At 42.4% G+C, this 15,422-nt stretch overlaps 1 protein-coding gene across 2 annotated transcripts in view; it reads left to right on the top strand.

The window, feature by feature from the left end:
* Window positions 1–15,281: 15,281 nt before the first annotated feature.
* Window positions 15,282–15,422, top strand: part of BPIFC (BPI fold containing family C) — a 50,137-nt gene continuing 49,996 nt past the window's right edge. For both annotated transcript variants that reach the window (XM_055396208.2, XM_055396207.2), the window contains exon 1: window positions 15,282–15,406. The gene's annotated coding sequence lies outside the window, so the exon portion shown is untranslated. The remainder of the gene's footprint in view (window positions 15,407–15,422) is intronic.

Genomic DNA, 15,422 nt, shown 5'->3' with positions numbered 1-15,422 from the left:
GAGCAGACCGCTGGCTGCCAACACGGGTCCAGGCCGCTCGGGAACTCACGATCGATGACTCGGCGCGCAACGGCGCCACCTGAGAGCGCGCGGTGAGTTCTGCGCAGGCGTGGAGGCTGCCGCGGAGCGCCAGGATCGCGGCACTGGTGCAGCGGTGTCACTTGTCTCCGCCTTTCCTAGAGAACGTTAACGCTGAAAGGGATGCTACAGATCAAACTACTCGCCACTCCGCAAGGCCAGGTGCCCTGGTTCTTACTCCATTTTCTCCATGGCTCCAGCACCATTCGCACCCATCCGCACCTTAGGTTGAACCCAGATTCTGGTAGTTTCCTACGTTACAGCAAACTTAATCTGTAGGGACTTCCTGGTGAGCCAGAGGCTGACTCCGCGTTCCCAAAACGGGGGGCCCGGTTCAATCCAGGATAAGGGAACTAGATTCCACATGCGGCCCAGACCCAGGGCGGCCAAATAAATATTTATTTTAAAAAGTTGTAGCCGGTGATCTATGTCGGAGAGTGCATCACACAGGTTCTGTAGATTGAAAATTTGGTCATGACTTGGCTGTTTGATTGTCTTGGTCTCTCGTGAGATTACAGTCAAGATGTAGGTCAAGCAGCCTTGACCTGCAGGTATCTGAAATCTTGACTCGGGCTGGAGGATCTCAATCGCATGACTGTTGACCTTGGTTTTTTCTGTTGAGGCCTTAGTTTTTCACGCCATGGGCCTTCCCATTGGGCCGCTTGAGTGTCCCTCACTTCCCTCAGAGCCAGTGATCCCAGAGAGACCAAGGCAGAAGCCACGGTGTCTTTTATGATCTCATCTCAGAAATCACATACCATCACTTCACTCGTTCAACCAAGACTTCACTGTGGGAGAATCAACCCGAAGGCATGAATACCAATAGACAGGGATCACTGGGGTCCATCTGGGAGTCTAGCTACCACAGAGGGCCTGGCAATAATGACGATGATCACTTAGATGAGGAAAAGAGTGTTGTCACTTTTCATCCTTGTAAAGATAGCCATTTTCCAAATCATAAAAAAGAGCTGAATAACGTTTCTTCCAATAGGTGGCAGCACTTGTCCACATTCTGACCTTCATTCACTGGATAAATATATACTGATCACCTCCTTTGTGCCAGAGTATCCTAGATGCTGCAGAGAAGGCAATGGCAAGCCACTCCAGTACTATTGCCTAGAAAATCCCATGGATGGAGGAGCCTGGTAGGCTGCAGTCCGTGGGGTCGCTAAGGGTCGGACACGACTGAGCGACTTCACTTTCACACATTGGAGAAGGAAATGGCAACCCACTCCAGTGTTCTTCTTGCCTGGAGAATTCCAGGGACGGGGGAGCCTGGTGGGCTTCCGTCTATGGGTTCACACAGAGTCGGACACGACTGAAGTGACTTAGCAGCAGCAGCAGCAGCATCCTAGATGCTGAGAAGACAAGTTCCTACCCATGCAGAGCTTACAGAGAAGTGAATCAATTTTTGTGATAGAGCGTAAAAAGTGTCTTGTTTATGATGGAGATAAGAACAATCCTGGGGACTGGGGTACATAGGGAAGGGTGGTTGGTCAGAAAGCTTCTTGAGTGGCAAGCGATATGAAACTGAGAAAGGAAGGATGACAGGACCAGGGTGGCTTGTTGTGGCCAGAATGGACATAGTGGCTCAATGTGGACAGAGTGGATATATCCCAGATAAAGAAGAACCTCAAGCTAAGCAGAGGATTTGGGACACATCCTAGAATGCATAGGAAGCCATTGAAGAGTTTTAAGCAAGGGAGGCTTCATCTATCAGAGTTCTTAGCTCTGAGCAATAGAGACTGACTCTGACCAAACAGAAAAGCAGCAAATGAAAAGGATAATGGATAGTTTTGGGATTCTGGGATGGCCTGAAGAAGTGACTCCAGGTTAAGCTTCTAGGAGGATACTCAGAACCACACTGAAAAACTGGCCTGATGAGGAAACTATCTTGATTGGTAGTCGCCCCACCCCATCCTGCATGGAAGCTGCTGTCACCGTTGCCAGGAACCACTGGGGAATGACTGCCACCTCCAAATACCACATGATTTTACACCAACGAAATGCCAAGCTTCCAGAAGAACTTACATCCTCACCTCACTCACTTCGAAATTGAAACTTCAATGCAACTGAGATGCATCTTCTTGAGGGAAACTAAGCCCTGGAACCAGTCTGTTGTTCCATGTACAGTTCTAACTGTTGCTTCCTGACCTGCATACAGGTTTCTCAAGAGGCAGGTCAGGTGGTCTGGGATTCCCATCTCTTTCAGAATGTTCCACAGTTTATTGTGATCGACACAGTCAAAGGTTTGGCATAGTCAATGAAGCAGAAATAGATGTTTTTCTGAAACTCTCTTGCTTTCTCCATGATCCAGCGGATGTTGGCAATTTGATCTCTGGTGCCTCTGCTTTTCTAAAACCTGCTTGAATATCTGGGAGTTCACGGTTTACATACTGCTGAAGCCTGGCTTGGAGAATTTTGAGCATGACTTTACTAGCGTGTGAGATGAGTGCAATTGTGCGGTAGTTTGAGCATTCTTTGGCATTGCCTTTCTTTGGGATTGGAATGAAGACTGACCTCTTCCAGTCCTGTGGCCACTGCTGAGTTTTCCAAATCTGCTGGCATATTGAGTGCAGCACTTTCACAGCATCATCTTTCAAGACTTGAAATAGCTCAACTGGAATTCCATCACCTCCACTAGCTTTGTTCGTAGTGATGCTTTCTAAGGCCCACTTGACTTCACATTCCAAGATGTCTGGCTCTAGGTCAGTGATCACGTTATCGTGACTATCTTGGTCGTGAAGATCTTTTTTGTACAGTTCTTCTGTGTATTCTTGCCACCTCTTCTTAATATCTTCTGCTTCTGTTAGGTCCATACCATTTCTGTCCTTTATCAAGCCCATCTTTGCATGAAATGTTCTCTTGGAATCTCTGATTTTCTTGAAGAGGTCTGTTGTTTTTCCTATTCTGTTGTTTTCCTCTATTTCTTTGCATTGATCACTGAGGAAGGCTTTCTTATCTCTCCTTGCTATTCTTTGGAACTCTGCATTCAGATGCTTATATCTTTCCTTTTCTCCTTTGCTTTTCGCCTCTCTTCTTTTCACAGCTATTTGTAAGGCCTCCTCAGACAGCCATTTCGCTCTTTTGCATTTCTTTTCCGTGGGGATGGTCTTGGTCCCTGTCTCCTGTACAATGTCACGAACCTCCGTCCAGAGTTCATCAGGCACTCCATCAATCAGATCTAGTCCCTTAAATCTATTTCTCACTTCCACTGTATAATCATAAGGGATTTGATTTAGGTCATATCTGAATGGTCTAGTGGTTTTCCCTACTTTCTTCAATTAAAGTCTGAATTTAGCAATAAGGAGTTCATGATCTGAGCCACAGTCAGCTCCTGGTCTTGTTTTCGCTAACTGTATACAGCTTCTCCATCTTTGGCTGCAAAGAATATAATCATTTTGATTTCGGTGTTGACCATCTGGTGATGTCCATGTGTAGAGTCTTCTCTTGTGTTGTTGGAAAAGGGTGTTTGCTATGACCAGTGCATTCTCTTGACAAAACTCTATTAGCCTTTGCCCTGCGTCATTCCAGAGTACATCATGAGGAACGCTGGGCTGGAAGAAGCACAAGCTGGAATCAAGATTGCCGGGAGAAATATCAATAACCTCAGATATGCAGATGACACTACCCTTATGGCAGAAAGTGAAGAGGAACTCAAAAGCCTCTTGATGAAAGTGAAAGAGGAGAGTGAAAAGGTTGGCTTGAAGCTCAATATTCAGAAAACAAAGATCATGGCATCTGTTCCCATCACTTCATGGGAAATAGATGGAAAAACAGTGGAAACAGTGTCAGACTTTATTTTTTGGGGCTCCAAAATCACTGCAGATGCTGATTGCAGCCATGAAATTAAAAGACGCTTGCTCCTTGGAAGGAAAGTTATGACCAGCCTAGATAGTATATTAAAAAGCAGAGACATTACTTTGCCAACCAAGGTCCGTCTAGTAAAGGCTATGGTTTTTCCTGTGGTCGTGTATGGATGTGAGAGTTGGACTGTGAAGAAAGCTGATCGCTGAAGAATCGATGCTTTTAAACTGTGGTGTTGGAGAAGACTCTTGAGAGTCCCTTATACTGCAAGGAGATCCAACCAGTCCATTCTAGAGGAGATCAATCCTGGGTGTTCATTGAAGGGACTGATGCTAAAGCTGAAACTGCAATACTTTGGCCACCTCATGCGACGAGTTGACTCACTGGAAAAGACTCTGATGCTGGGAAAGGTTGGGGGCGGGAGGAGAAGGGGACGACGGAGAATGAGATGGCTGGATGGCATCACTGACTCTGTGGACATGAGTTTGAGTGTACTCCGGGAGTTGGTGATGGACAGGGAGGCCTGGCGTGCTGTGATTCATGGGGTCACGGAGAGTCGGACACGACTGAGCGACTGAACTGAACTGAAGCCCTGGAAACTAAGGGAAACTCCTGGCCAGAGGAGATTGGAATTTAGAGTCTGATCTCTTTCCTTGGGGAAATAAGAATATTTTAATGTCCCCAAATGGGAGGAAGGCAGTTCAAAAGATGACAGGAGGCCCTGAGTCTGACAGATGGGTCAGATCTTGAGATATAAATCTGTCCCTAGTAGAATATGGGCAAGATCAGGGTTTCTCAAGTTCTACACTGCTGACACTTGGGCCTCACAAGTCTTTGTTGTGCAGAACTATAATATCTTGTACCTTTTGGATACTGCTATTTAGCAGTATCCCTTATCCCTATCTGCAAAATGCCAAGAGAACCCCCATCCCTCAGTTGTGAGAACCAAAGACGTCTGCAAACTCTGCCAAATATCCCCTAGGAGGAAAATTGCCTTGGAAACCACTGGTTTAGAGATCAGCCCATTCCAATGGGCTGGAATGACAGTGGGAATGGAAACAGTGGGGTGGTCTGGGAAGATGTGTTAGAGGTAGAAATTATAGAACCTGAGAAATAACTATGTTTAGAGACTGTGGATATGAATTTGAGCAAACTCCAGGAGATAGCGAAGGACAGGAAAGCCTGGAGTGCTGCAGTCCATGGGGTCGCCAAGAGTCAAACACAACTTAGCGACTGGACAACGACAAATCAGGGTATAGCTTCAGCTACTCAAACAGAGGTCTGAAATTGTAGTCACCTAAACAGGATATAAGTTTATTTCCCTCTGAAATAATGTTCTTGAAGAAAGAAGTGTGAGGCTAATATGGTTTCCTTCTTTGGAGACTACATACCACAGTCTACCTCTTACTATTGCATAAACCTAGTAAGTTACTGTCTGTAAAAATGAGAATAGTAACAAAAATATATCAAATGAGTATGTTGTAAAGATTCAGTAAGATGATACCTTTTGATTTTTGTTCTAATCTATGAAGCTCATGGTATTTTCTTAAGATAACAACAGAAAACTAATCCACGTGAGATCTTTGCCTCAATCCTTTGCACAATAAAGTGTAACCACTGGGGTGGAGGAAGTAATCCAACCACAGAAGGGTAGGAGGGGCCTGAAACAGAACCAGAGCATCTCCAAGGCACAACCAAGATGTAAGGTACTCTAGAGGACAGTCCTCCAAAACCTCAAAGGTCCATGAGAATATTATATACCCCTTCTCTCAACTATCTTCCTCATTGAGAATCTGTTTTTCTCTTTTGCAGGACGTCACCTTAACGTCTGCAAGCAACAGTCACTGCAGTTTTCAAAGAGTTCTGAAATTTACATTTTTTTAATGGGCCATTTTATAGAATATTACAAAAGGATGATGTCACTATTCCATGGGAATTCATTCACTGGCTCCCTGTAAGCTTTTTTTTTTTTTTGGAGTATAGTTGATTTACAATACTGTGTCACCTCTGCTGTACAGCAAAGTGACTTAGTTATACACATACAGACATTTTTTTTTCTTACATTCTAGGCTTTTTTTAAATAAATTTTTTATTTCAGAAGTTTTATAGAATTATTGTGAAGACTTATCCAATTTTCCTTTTATTAACATCTTAGATTAGTATAATAGGTTTGTCACAATTAATGGACCAATATAGATAGTTCTATTAACTAAAATTCATACTTTATTCAGAGTTCTCATTTTTTTCCTATTCTATTTTTTCTCATTCTTTCTGTTCCAGGATCCTGTCCAGGGTGATAGCTTACATTTAGTGGTCATGTCTCCTAAGCTTCTCTCATTTGTGATGGTTTCTTAGACTTTCCTCGTATTTTATGACCTTGACAGTTTTGAGGATTACTAATCAGGTATCTGGCAGAGTGTCCACCAATGACAGTTTGTCTGGTATCTTCTTATGAAAATACCATGACTGAGGTAGTGTGTTTCTAGGAAGACCATTGAGGTGATTATATCATATCAAGATGACTTTTGGTGTTAAATTCTGACCACATGACTTCTCCACCATAGAGTCATTTCTTTTTTCTCCTAGGTTTAGTTTTGTAAGTGCCAAACTTTTCCAAAGTGGAAAACATTTTTCATTCCCATCGACAATGAATGAGACTTCCTGTTGCTTTGTATTCTCACCATCAGTTTATATTGTCAGTTGTTTGTTTTTTTCATCTTAGCCATCCTAAAAGGTACATAGTTGTATCTCACTGTTTTAATCTGCAGTTTTCAATGACAATGCTGAGCATCTTTTTATATGCTTATATGCCATCTATATATCTTCTCTAATGAGGGTATCTGTTCAGATCTTCTGCCCACTTCTAATTAGGCTGTTTGTTTTCTTGAGTTTCCTTTAGTTTTCTGGACATAACTCAAATTTCTGTGCATGACAAAAACCCTTTGTGATCTAGGTAGAAACGCTTTTCTTCAATCTGCCCAGTGACCCCCTAAAGAATACCCACACTGCCCTATTCCAGAAAGTCTCCCCCACTTCCCTTGACCCCATCTCCCACGAAGTCAGTTTGCCTCTGAGCTTTTACACATGCTGATTCTGGTAGCTAGAATACCTTTCCTATCCTCCTTTAAGAAGTGTTATCCCTTCCTTTTGCTCCAAAAGCACTCAGAACGTCCTTTTTAATGTTTTCCATCCCATTGTGGTGCAATTATTTGTGTACCAGGCTTTCTGTAGTCCGAGGCTGTGAGTTTCTCAGGGGGAAAAGGCAGGTCTTTTCCATCTTCAACAACACTCAGCCCCCACCTCCAGTGTGAGGGCTGGTTAAGCAGGATTCAAAATATGACATAAGGATATCTATGCTTATCTCAGAGGTCTTGATATATTTATTGGACAAGTAAGATCTGCATTCTGTTGCTACAAGAAAAAATCAGGTTGGCCTTCGATAGTTTCGATAGTTTCGATATTTCCTTACAAATGTAATCCATTTTCCTGAATCTTGAGCTTTAATCTACATATTGATAGTTCTCACCCTTTAGAGTGTCTCATAAAACTTATATGAATTACAGGACTTTCCTGGCAGACCAGTTGTTAAGACTCTGCACTTGCAATGCAGGATGTGCAGATTCAATCCCTGGTCAGGGAGCTAAGATCTCACATGCTGTGCAGTGTGACCAAAAAATAATAAATATTTTAAAGAGTTATATGAATGTACATTTAAAATTTAGCATGAAGTTAAATTCATTTTGGACTGCAAAAATAAAAAGTAACTCCCTTTCAAATAAACAATAAGTAAGGGTTACTGGGTGAGTGGGTTTGTTTATTTTTCAAAACCAGCAGGAAGTCACTGCCATAAATCATTACAAAGTGTGACTGATGGGAGAGACTGTGGTCTAGTCAGTCATCAGTGTCCACCCAGAAATATTATCACTTGGACAACGGGGGAATGTGGCCTGGGCCTGAGCTGGGAAAGGAGGGAGATGTGCTGTCAGGCAATTGGGTGATTCTGCTAGATGTCTCCCTAGCCCTTCCAGAGCCACGCTAATTCCGGGCAGCTTCCTCTGGTTAGAAGTAAACTAACAATTTCAAACAAACACATATATCTGTGTTACTCACACAGATTCAATTAGCAGCTCGAAAAACCAGATGCGCTGCCTAGAAACAGCATCCTTCTCTTCTCACCTTCCACATCCACTAGACTATGGCTTGTCCTTTTGTGACCTTCCTAAAAAAGGCAGCTTAGCTCAGGGGTTGAGAGCCTCCCAGATGTAACTTAACCATAGTGGTTCACACTCCCAAAAGCAGAATACCTAGGTCCTGAATCCTGGCTCCACAAACTAGCTGTGATTCCTAAGACTAGGCAAAATTACTTAAACTCTCAGTCTCTTCATCTATAAAATGGAGATAATATTGCCTCAAATAGCTTTGGTGGGGATTTAATGAGTTCGTATATAAATGATGCCTGTACGTGCATGCTTATTTGCGTCAGTCATTTCCAACTCTGTGAGACCCCATGGGTTGTAGCCTGCCAGGCTCCTCTGTCCATGGGATTCTCCAGGCAAGAATACTGGACTGGGTTGCCATGCCCTCCTCCAAGGGATTGTCCCAACCCAGGAATAGAACTCATGTCTCTTATGTCTCCTGCATTAGCAGGCATGTTCTTTACCACTATCACCACCTGGGAAGCCCCATAGAGAACCAAGCATTCAATAAATGTTAACTTTCATTTTTCTCTGCCTCTTATGTTGCTCTTCAGGGTTTCCTTTTAACCAGATTTTACCAACACAAAATGTTGGGGAATGGGGAAGTCAAAGTGTCCTTTGTCCTAAAACTGCTTTATCTGGTTCATCACACACACACACACACACACACACAAAGAATCCCTGTTTCCTCCCACTTTTGTCTCCTACAAAAAATAACATAATTTGTTTCCAAGCTCAGAAACAGTCTTATATTCAAATAACTTCTTTCTGTATGGGAATAGCCCAGACATTGTAGAAACCAAGAACTAGGATGGCCCATTCTTGTATCTTGACATCTTTCTCTTTTTTTGACATCTTTCTTTAATGAAGATTCTAGCTAGTTGATTTTTATTTTTCTTTTGGAGTGTTAATTAAAGATGTCTCTTGATCTGCAGAGACTAATATACTGTCAGCCATTAATAAGTGAAATAACAGTAGGCAGTGACCAAAACCATCCCAAAGAAAAAGAAATAGAGGAAGGCAAAGTGGTTGTCTGAGGAGGCTTTACAAATAGCTGAGGAAAGAGAGAAACACAAAAGGCAAGGGAGAAAGAAAAACATAACCCAACTGAATGCAGAGTTCCAGAAAATAGCAAGGAGAGTGAAACAGAAGAATGGGAAAGACTAGAAATCTCTTCAAGAAAACTGGAGATGTTAGGGAAAGATTTCATGCCAGGATGGACACAATAGAGAACAGAAACGGTAAGGACTTAACAGAAACAGAAGAGATTAAGACGAGGTGGCAAGAATACTCAGAAGAGCTATGTAAGAAAAGTCTTAATGACCTGGATAACCACAATGGTGTGCTCATTCACCTAGAGCCATACATCCTGGATTGTGAAGTCAAGTGGGTCTTAGGAAGCAATACTATGAACAAAGCTAATGGAGGTGATGGAATTCCAGAATTCTTGTGCTATTAAAACTCCTAAAAGATGTTGCTGTTAAAGTGCTGAACTCAATATGCCAGCAAATTAAAAAACTCAGCAGTAGTCACAGGACTGGAAAAGTTCAGTTTTCAGTCCAATCCCAAAGAAAAGTGAAAGTGAAATCACTCAGTCGTGTCCAACTCTTTTCAACCCCATGGACTGTAGCCCACCAGGCTCCTCCATCCATGGAATTTTCCAGGCAAGAGTACTGGAGTAGGTTGTCATTTCCTTCTCTAAATCCCAAAGAAGGGTAATGCCAAAGAATGTCAAACTACCGCACAATTGCACTCATTTCACATGCTAACATCGTTATGCTCAAACTCCTTCAAGCTAGGCATCAGCAGTATGTGAACTGAGGACTTTCAGATGTATAAACTGGGTTTAGAAAAGGCACAGGAACCAGAGATCAAATTCCCAACATCTGCTGGGTCGTAGAAAAAGCAAGGGAATTCCAAAAAAGCATCTACTTCTGCTTCATTGACTACGTTAAAGCCTTTAACTGTGTAGATCAAAACAACTGTGGAACATTCTTAAACAGATGGGACTACCAGACCACCTTACCTGTCTCCTGAGAAACCTGTATGCAGGTCAAGAAGCAACAATTAGAACCGGACATAGAACAATGGACTGGTTCAAAATTGGGAAAAGAGTACAACAAGGCTGTATATTGTCACCCTGCTTATTTAACTTATATGCAGAGTACATCATGCCAAATGCCAGGCTGGATGAATCACAAGCTGGAATGAAGATTGCCAGGAGAAATAACAACCTCAGATATGCAGATGGTACCACTCTAATGGAAAAAGGCGAAGAGGAACTAAAGAGCCTCTTGATGAAAGTGAAAGGAGAGTGAAAAAGCTGGCTTGAAACTCAATATTCAAAAAACTAAGATATGGCATCTGGTCCCATCACTTCATGACAAATAGAAGGAGAAAAAGTGGAAGCAGTGACAGTTTTTATTTTCTTGGGCTCCAAAATCACTGTGGATGGTGACTGCAGCTATGAAATTAATGGACTTTTGCTCCTTGGAAGGAAAACTATGACAAACCTAGACAGCATATTAAAAAGCAAAGATATCACTTTGCCAACATAAGTCCATAAAGTAAAAACTATGGTTTTTCCAGTAGTCATGTACAGATGTGAGAGTTGGACCATTAAGAGAGCTGAGCACTGAAGAATTGATGCTTTCGAACTGTGGGGTTGGATAAAACTCTTGAGAGTCCCTTGAACTGCAAGGTGATCAAACCAGTCAATCCTAAAGGAAATCAATCCTGCATATTCATTGGAAGGACTGATACTGAAGCTGAAGGTCCAATACTTTGGCCATCTGATGCAAAGAGCCAACTAGTTGGAAAAGACCCTGATGCTAGGAAAGTTAGAAGGCAGGAGGAGAACAGCATGACAGAATGAGATGGTTAGATAGCATCACTGACTCAATGGACTATCTGGGAGATAGTGGAGGATGAAGGAAACTGACATGATGCAGTCCATGGGATTGCAAAGAGTTAGACATTACTTATTGACTGAAAACCAACCAAATTAGTCTTTCATTCTCAATTGTCATCATAGGTAGGCTGAATAAGTAGGAATTCCCAGCAAATCCCTAATTAAATCTAGAAGACTAAAATGAATAATGAAACTGGATATCTGGATATCATGTTGCTGGCTTTTGTTGTTTTTAATGATGAATTTTGCAAATTACCAGAAAAAGATTCTTCCAAAAGAAAGGAAGGCTTGAGGTTATATCTAAGGCCCCTTACAAATAAAATAAAAACAGACCAACTGTACTGTCTTTTATCTTCGTGTCCTAAACTCCAAGTATCTGAGACTGTTTTTCCAAAATTATTCCACATCATACATGAGCTGTACTATTATTTACTTAATAAATAAACCCAATTCTTAAAGTATATATAAATTTGTTTAAAAGGGGAAGCTATCTGAAGGGGAAACTTTCATTAATTTCCTAATAGAGGATAAACATAAAAAATAAATATAAATATCATGAACATTAAACTCTGTACACTACTTCAAAGTAAAAGTTGTTTAAAACATCTTTTAAATTATTAATTGAAAATAATAGAGAAAATACAAGTAATAGGGCATCTAAATTATCAACAGTGAAAGAAAAACTTAACATATGCTCTCTCATAGCTTAATTCTCACAATGACTTTTCAAAGTAAATGTGATAACCACTTTTATAGAAGATTCTCTGAGACCCAAAGGAAATAAGTAAATTGCCCAAGTTCCCAGAGTTGGGGTGGGCAGGGCAAGTCTGTGTGAGGCCAGAACCACAAGGACTGCAGGATGGGGTTCCTCCTCCCCCCATTTCACATCCTGTCTCCTCTCCTTCATCTAGGCCACGCTTCCCAAGACTTCTCTCCAAATCCTGTGCCAAAAATCCCAGGATTCACAACACTGACTTGAGTTAGATTTTCACTATTTTGTGCCAAAAATAAAAATCAGTATTTACATCAGAAAAAATACAATTATTTATATTTTACAATCTTCAGCTTGCTTTCAAGTGGAGCAGATTCTTATGCAGCTGGTTAATGGGTCTGACGATGCAAATAGGAGGCTAATCAAGGTCTAAGTCTCCCTGACAGAAACAAGGAATGAGGATGGGAAAGATGGGGTTGGGGGTGGGGGAAGCAGGAGATGAAGATAGAGGTAAGAAGCTGCTGGGGAGGTGGGGGAAAGGGATCAGAGACAGAGAAGAGGGACAGAAGAGGCGAGACAGCAATGCTGCCTCCGAGGGAAGGAAAGAAATATTCACAGGTACTTGATAAATTTTTTCCCATATAATGTATTATGTCATTCATCTTCTTCCATGTCTGGTTCTTGGTTTTATTATAGTACAATAAAATAAATAAAATACAACACAATTTCACATGTTTATCTGTGTAGCACCTGAAACGACCCCATACTCCTCCTGCAGGACATGTACCATGGGAAACTGCCTCGGATGACCTCACTACTTCTACAGATTTAATTCCATCTCGAGGATAATGACTCGGAAATTCATATTTCTAGTCGACCTCTCCTGGGAACTCCAACTACCCACCTAACGTAGTCATCATTTCTGCCCTTACTGCATTCCAGACACACCGGCCCACCTTGGCTATTCCCTCCACCCAATCCCTTCAGGGCTTTTTCTGTCTGGCTTCTAATGCTCAGATCTCAACTCAGATACACCTCCTCTGAGAAGCCTTCCTGAGCCATCCTAACAGAGAAGCACTTCTCCCTTCAGTTGCATCCCCCTACCAATTACAAGACCACCACCCCCAACTATATTCCTTTTCGTGTCCAACTCTTTGTGACCCTGTGGACTGTAGCCTACCAGGCTCCTCTGTCCATGGGATTCTCCAGGTAAGAATACTAGAGTGGGTTGTCATTTCCTTCTCCAGGGGATCTTCCCAACCCAGGGATCTAACCCGAGCCTCCCGCATTGCAGGCAGACGCTTTAACCTCTGGAGCCACCAGAGAAGCCTTATTTCCTCCCTAGCACATCACAGTCTACACATTTTGGTTTGTCTTGTTGTTTGCCTGTTTGTTTTACATCCCCATCCACTAGAATATAAACTCCATATGGACATGAATTCTGTCTGTTTTACTGAAAGGAACTTGTACATAGTAGGTGTCCAATATTTGTGGATTTAATGAATGAACTAGTCTATGATGACTGGCAATAACTGATTCTGTGAGGAGAGTATCTTCAGTCTCCTATCACCAATGGTATGACCACATACCAATGAATAAAGATTTTACAGCACTTTACAATTCAAAAGCACTTTACAGCACAAATATTTTACAGCACTTTACAATTCAAACGTTCTCCTAGGTTACTTAGGTTACTGCTATGGTCTGAATGTTTGTGTCCCTCCAAAATTCATATGCTGAAATCTTAACCCCAAAGGTGATTTTATTAGTAGGTAGCACTTGGGCCGGAGAAGGCAATGGCACCCCACTCCAGTACTCTTGCCTGGAAAATCCCGTGGACGGAGGAGCCTGGTGGGCTGCAGTCCATGGGGTTGTGACTGAGCAACTTCACTTTCACTTTTCACTTTCATGCACTGGAGAAGGAAATGGCAACCCACTCCAGTGTTCTTGCCTGGAAAATCCCAGGGACGGCGGAGCCTGGTGGGCTGCCGTCTCTGGGGTCACACAGAGTCGGACACGACTGAAGCAACTTAGCAGCAGCAGCAGCACTTGGGGAATTCATTTCTTCTAAAAGAGTCCCCAAAACTATTCTTAACTCTTTCCACCCTGTGAGAACACAGCCAAAAGAATCTAGCTGTGAACCAAATCTCAAACCACAACAGTGACCTGGATCCTGCTGAGCAACAGAGTCTTAACCAAGACAAAACTATGCTGGCTGCTTGATTGTGAACTTCCCATTTCCAGAACAGTGAACAACAAAATTGTTGTTTATAAGCTATGTCTTAGCTTATACATTTAGCTGAGCTTAGACTGGCTTGTGAAACTTAGTTATAGCAGCCTGAACAGACTAAGACAGCTATCAACATCTTTTTTTCACCAGTACCTATTAAGGTAGATGCTATTTTTATTCCCACCTTACCCCCAAGAAAACTGAAGTTAAACAGGTACCTGTAACTGGAGCTGTGCTAGATGAGAAACTTAAAAAAGCTGTCAGAAGTACAGACAATGCCAAGCAAACATACCTGTTGTTCTTCCTAGTTTTCCTGAACTGTCCTGGTTTTAGGACTGAAAATCCTATGTCCTGGGTAAACCAGAACAGTGGATCACCCCATCTTAAAGTGTAAACTTAAGACCTTAGATGCTTCATGTAATCAGATTCCTGGCTATCTAACGTGCAATGACTGAAACATGGGGGATGGGAGTGGGGAATGGGGTTTAGAGACTATAGATAACAGGTTCCCAAATAGTTGATGAACCCACCTAAACTGACTTTAGAGGAATGCTGGGAGTGAAAGTCATTAATAATCTGAAAAATGAGCCAATAGTTAGAGAGACTTTCTGTGATCCTACCCTGAAAGATAAGGATGATAACTAGGTTGGCCTGGTCATCAAGCCTCATGCTTACGGAATGAATCTGATCCACCGAAAGTCCAAAAGGTATCCTTGGCAGGAGTGGCAACATTCAGTGCAGGCAGCCTGACCGAGGGAAACCAGCTTGCTGCTGCTGCTGCTAAGTCACTTCAGTCGTGTCCGACTCTGTGTGACCCCATAGACGGAAGCCCACCAGGCTCCCCCGTCCCTGGGATTCTCCAGGCAAGAACACTGGAGTGGGTTGCCATTTCCTTCTCCAATGTGTGAAAGTGGAAAGTGAAAAGTGAAAGTGAAGTCGCTCAGTCGTGTCCGACCCTTAGCGACCCCACGGACTGCAGCCTATCAGGCTCCTCCATCCATGGGATTTTCTAGGCAATAGTACTGGAGTGGCTTGCCATTACTCTCCCAGAAAGGAAAAGTCTTCCTCTTCCAATTCAATACAACTTAACACCTTTTTTAATACACTGGAATTCTGAAACTTTCTGGTAAAGTAGCCATAATAATTTCTCAAGATGTGTGTGTGTGTGCAAGTGCATGTATGTGTGTGTGTGTGTGTTAGGGAGATAATTATTGCATAGGTGGCATTGTCTGCTCATCTAGGTAGAGACTGAAGTGTTCATTCATGTCTTCATGTCATTGGGTAATTGAAGTGAAGCAATTATGTATCACATTTTGAAAGAGGCTTTTTAAAAAGATTCACCACTAGATGATTCAGACTTAATTATCATCTTTGCAGCAGACGAATTCAAGGCTCCAGTGGAGAACACATCGACTTCAAAGGCAGAGGGAACTGAAGGTGCTCCCTGGCTTTGGATACTTCCTCTTCTTGAGGTAAGAATCTTGAACC

The sequence above is a fragment of the Moschus berezovskii genome, chromosome 6, assembly GCF_049115385.1.
Source record: "Moschus berezovskii isolate FMDL1 chromosome 6, NW_MosBer_1.0, whole genome shotgun sequence".
Taxonomy (NCBI): Eukaryota; Metazoa; Chordata; class Mammalia; order Artiodactyla; family Moschidae; genus Moschus; species Moschus berezovskii.
This window is presented reverse-complemented; position numbering and strand designations above follow the sequence as displayed.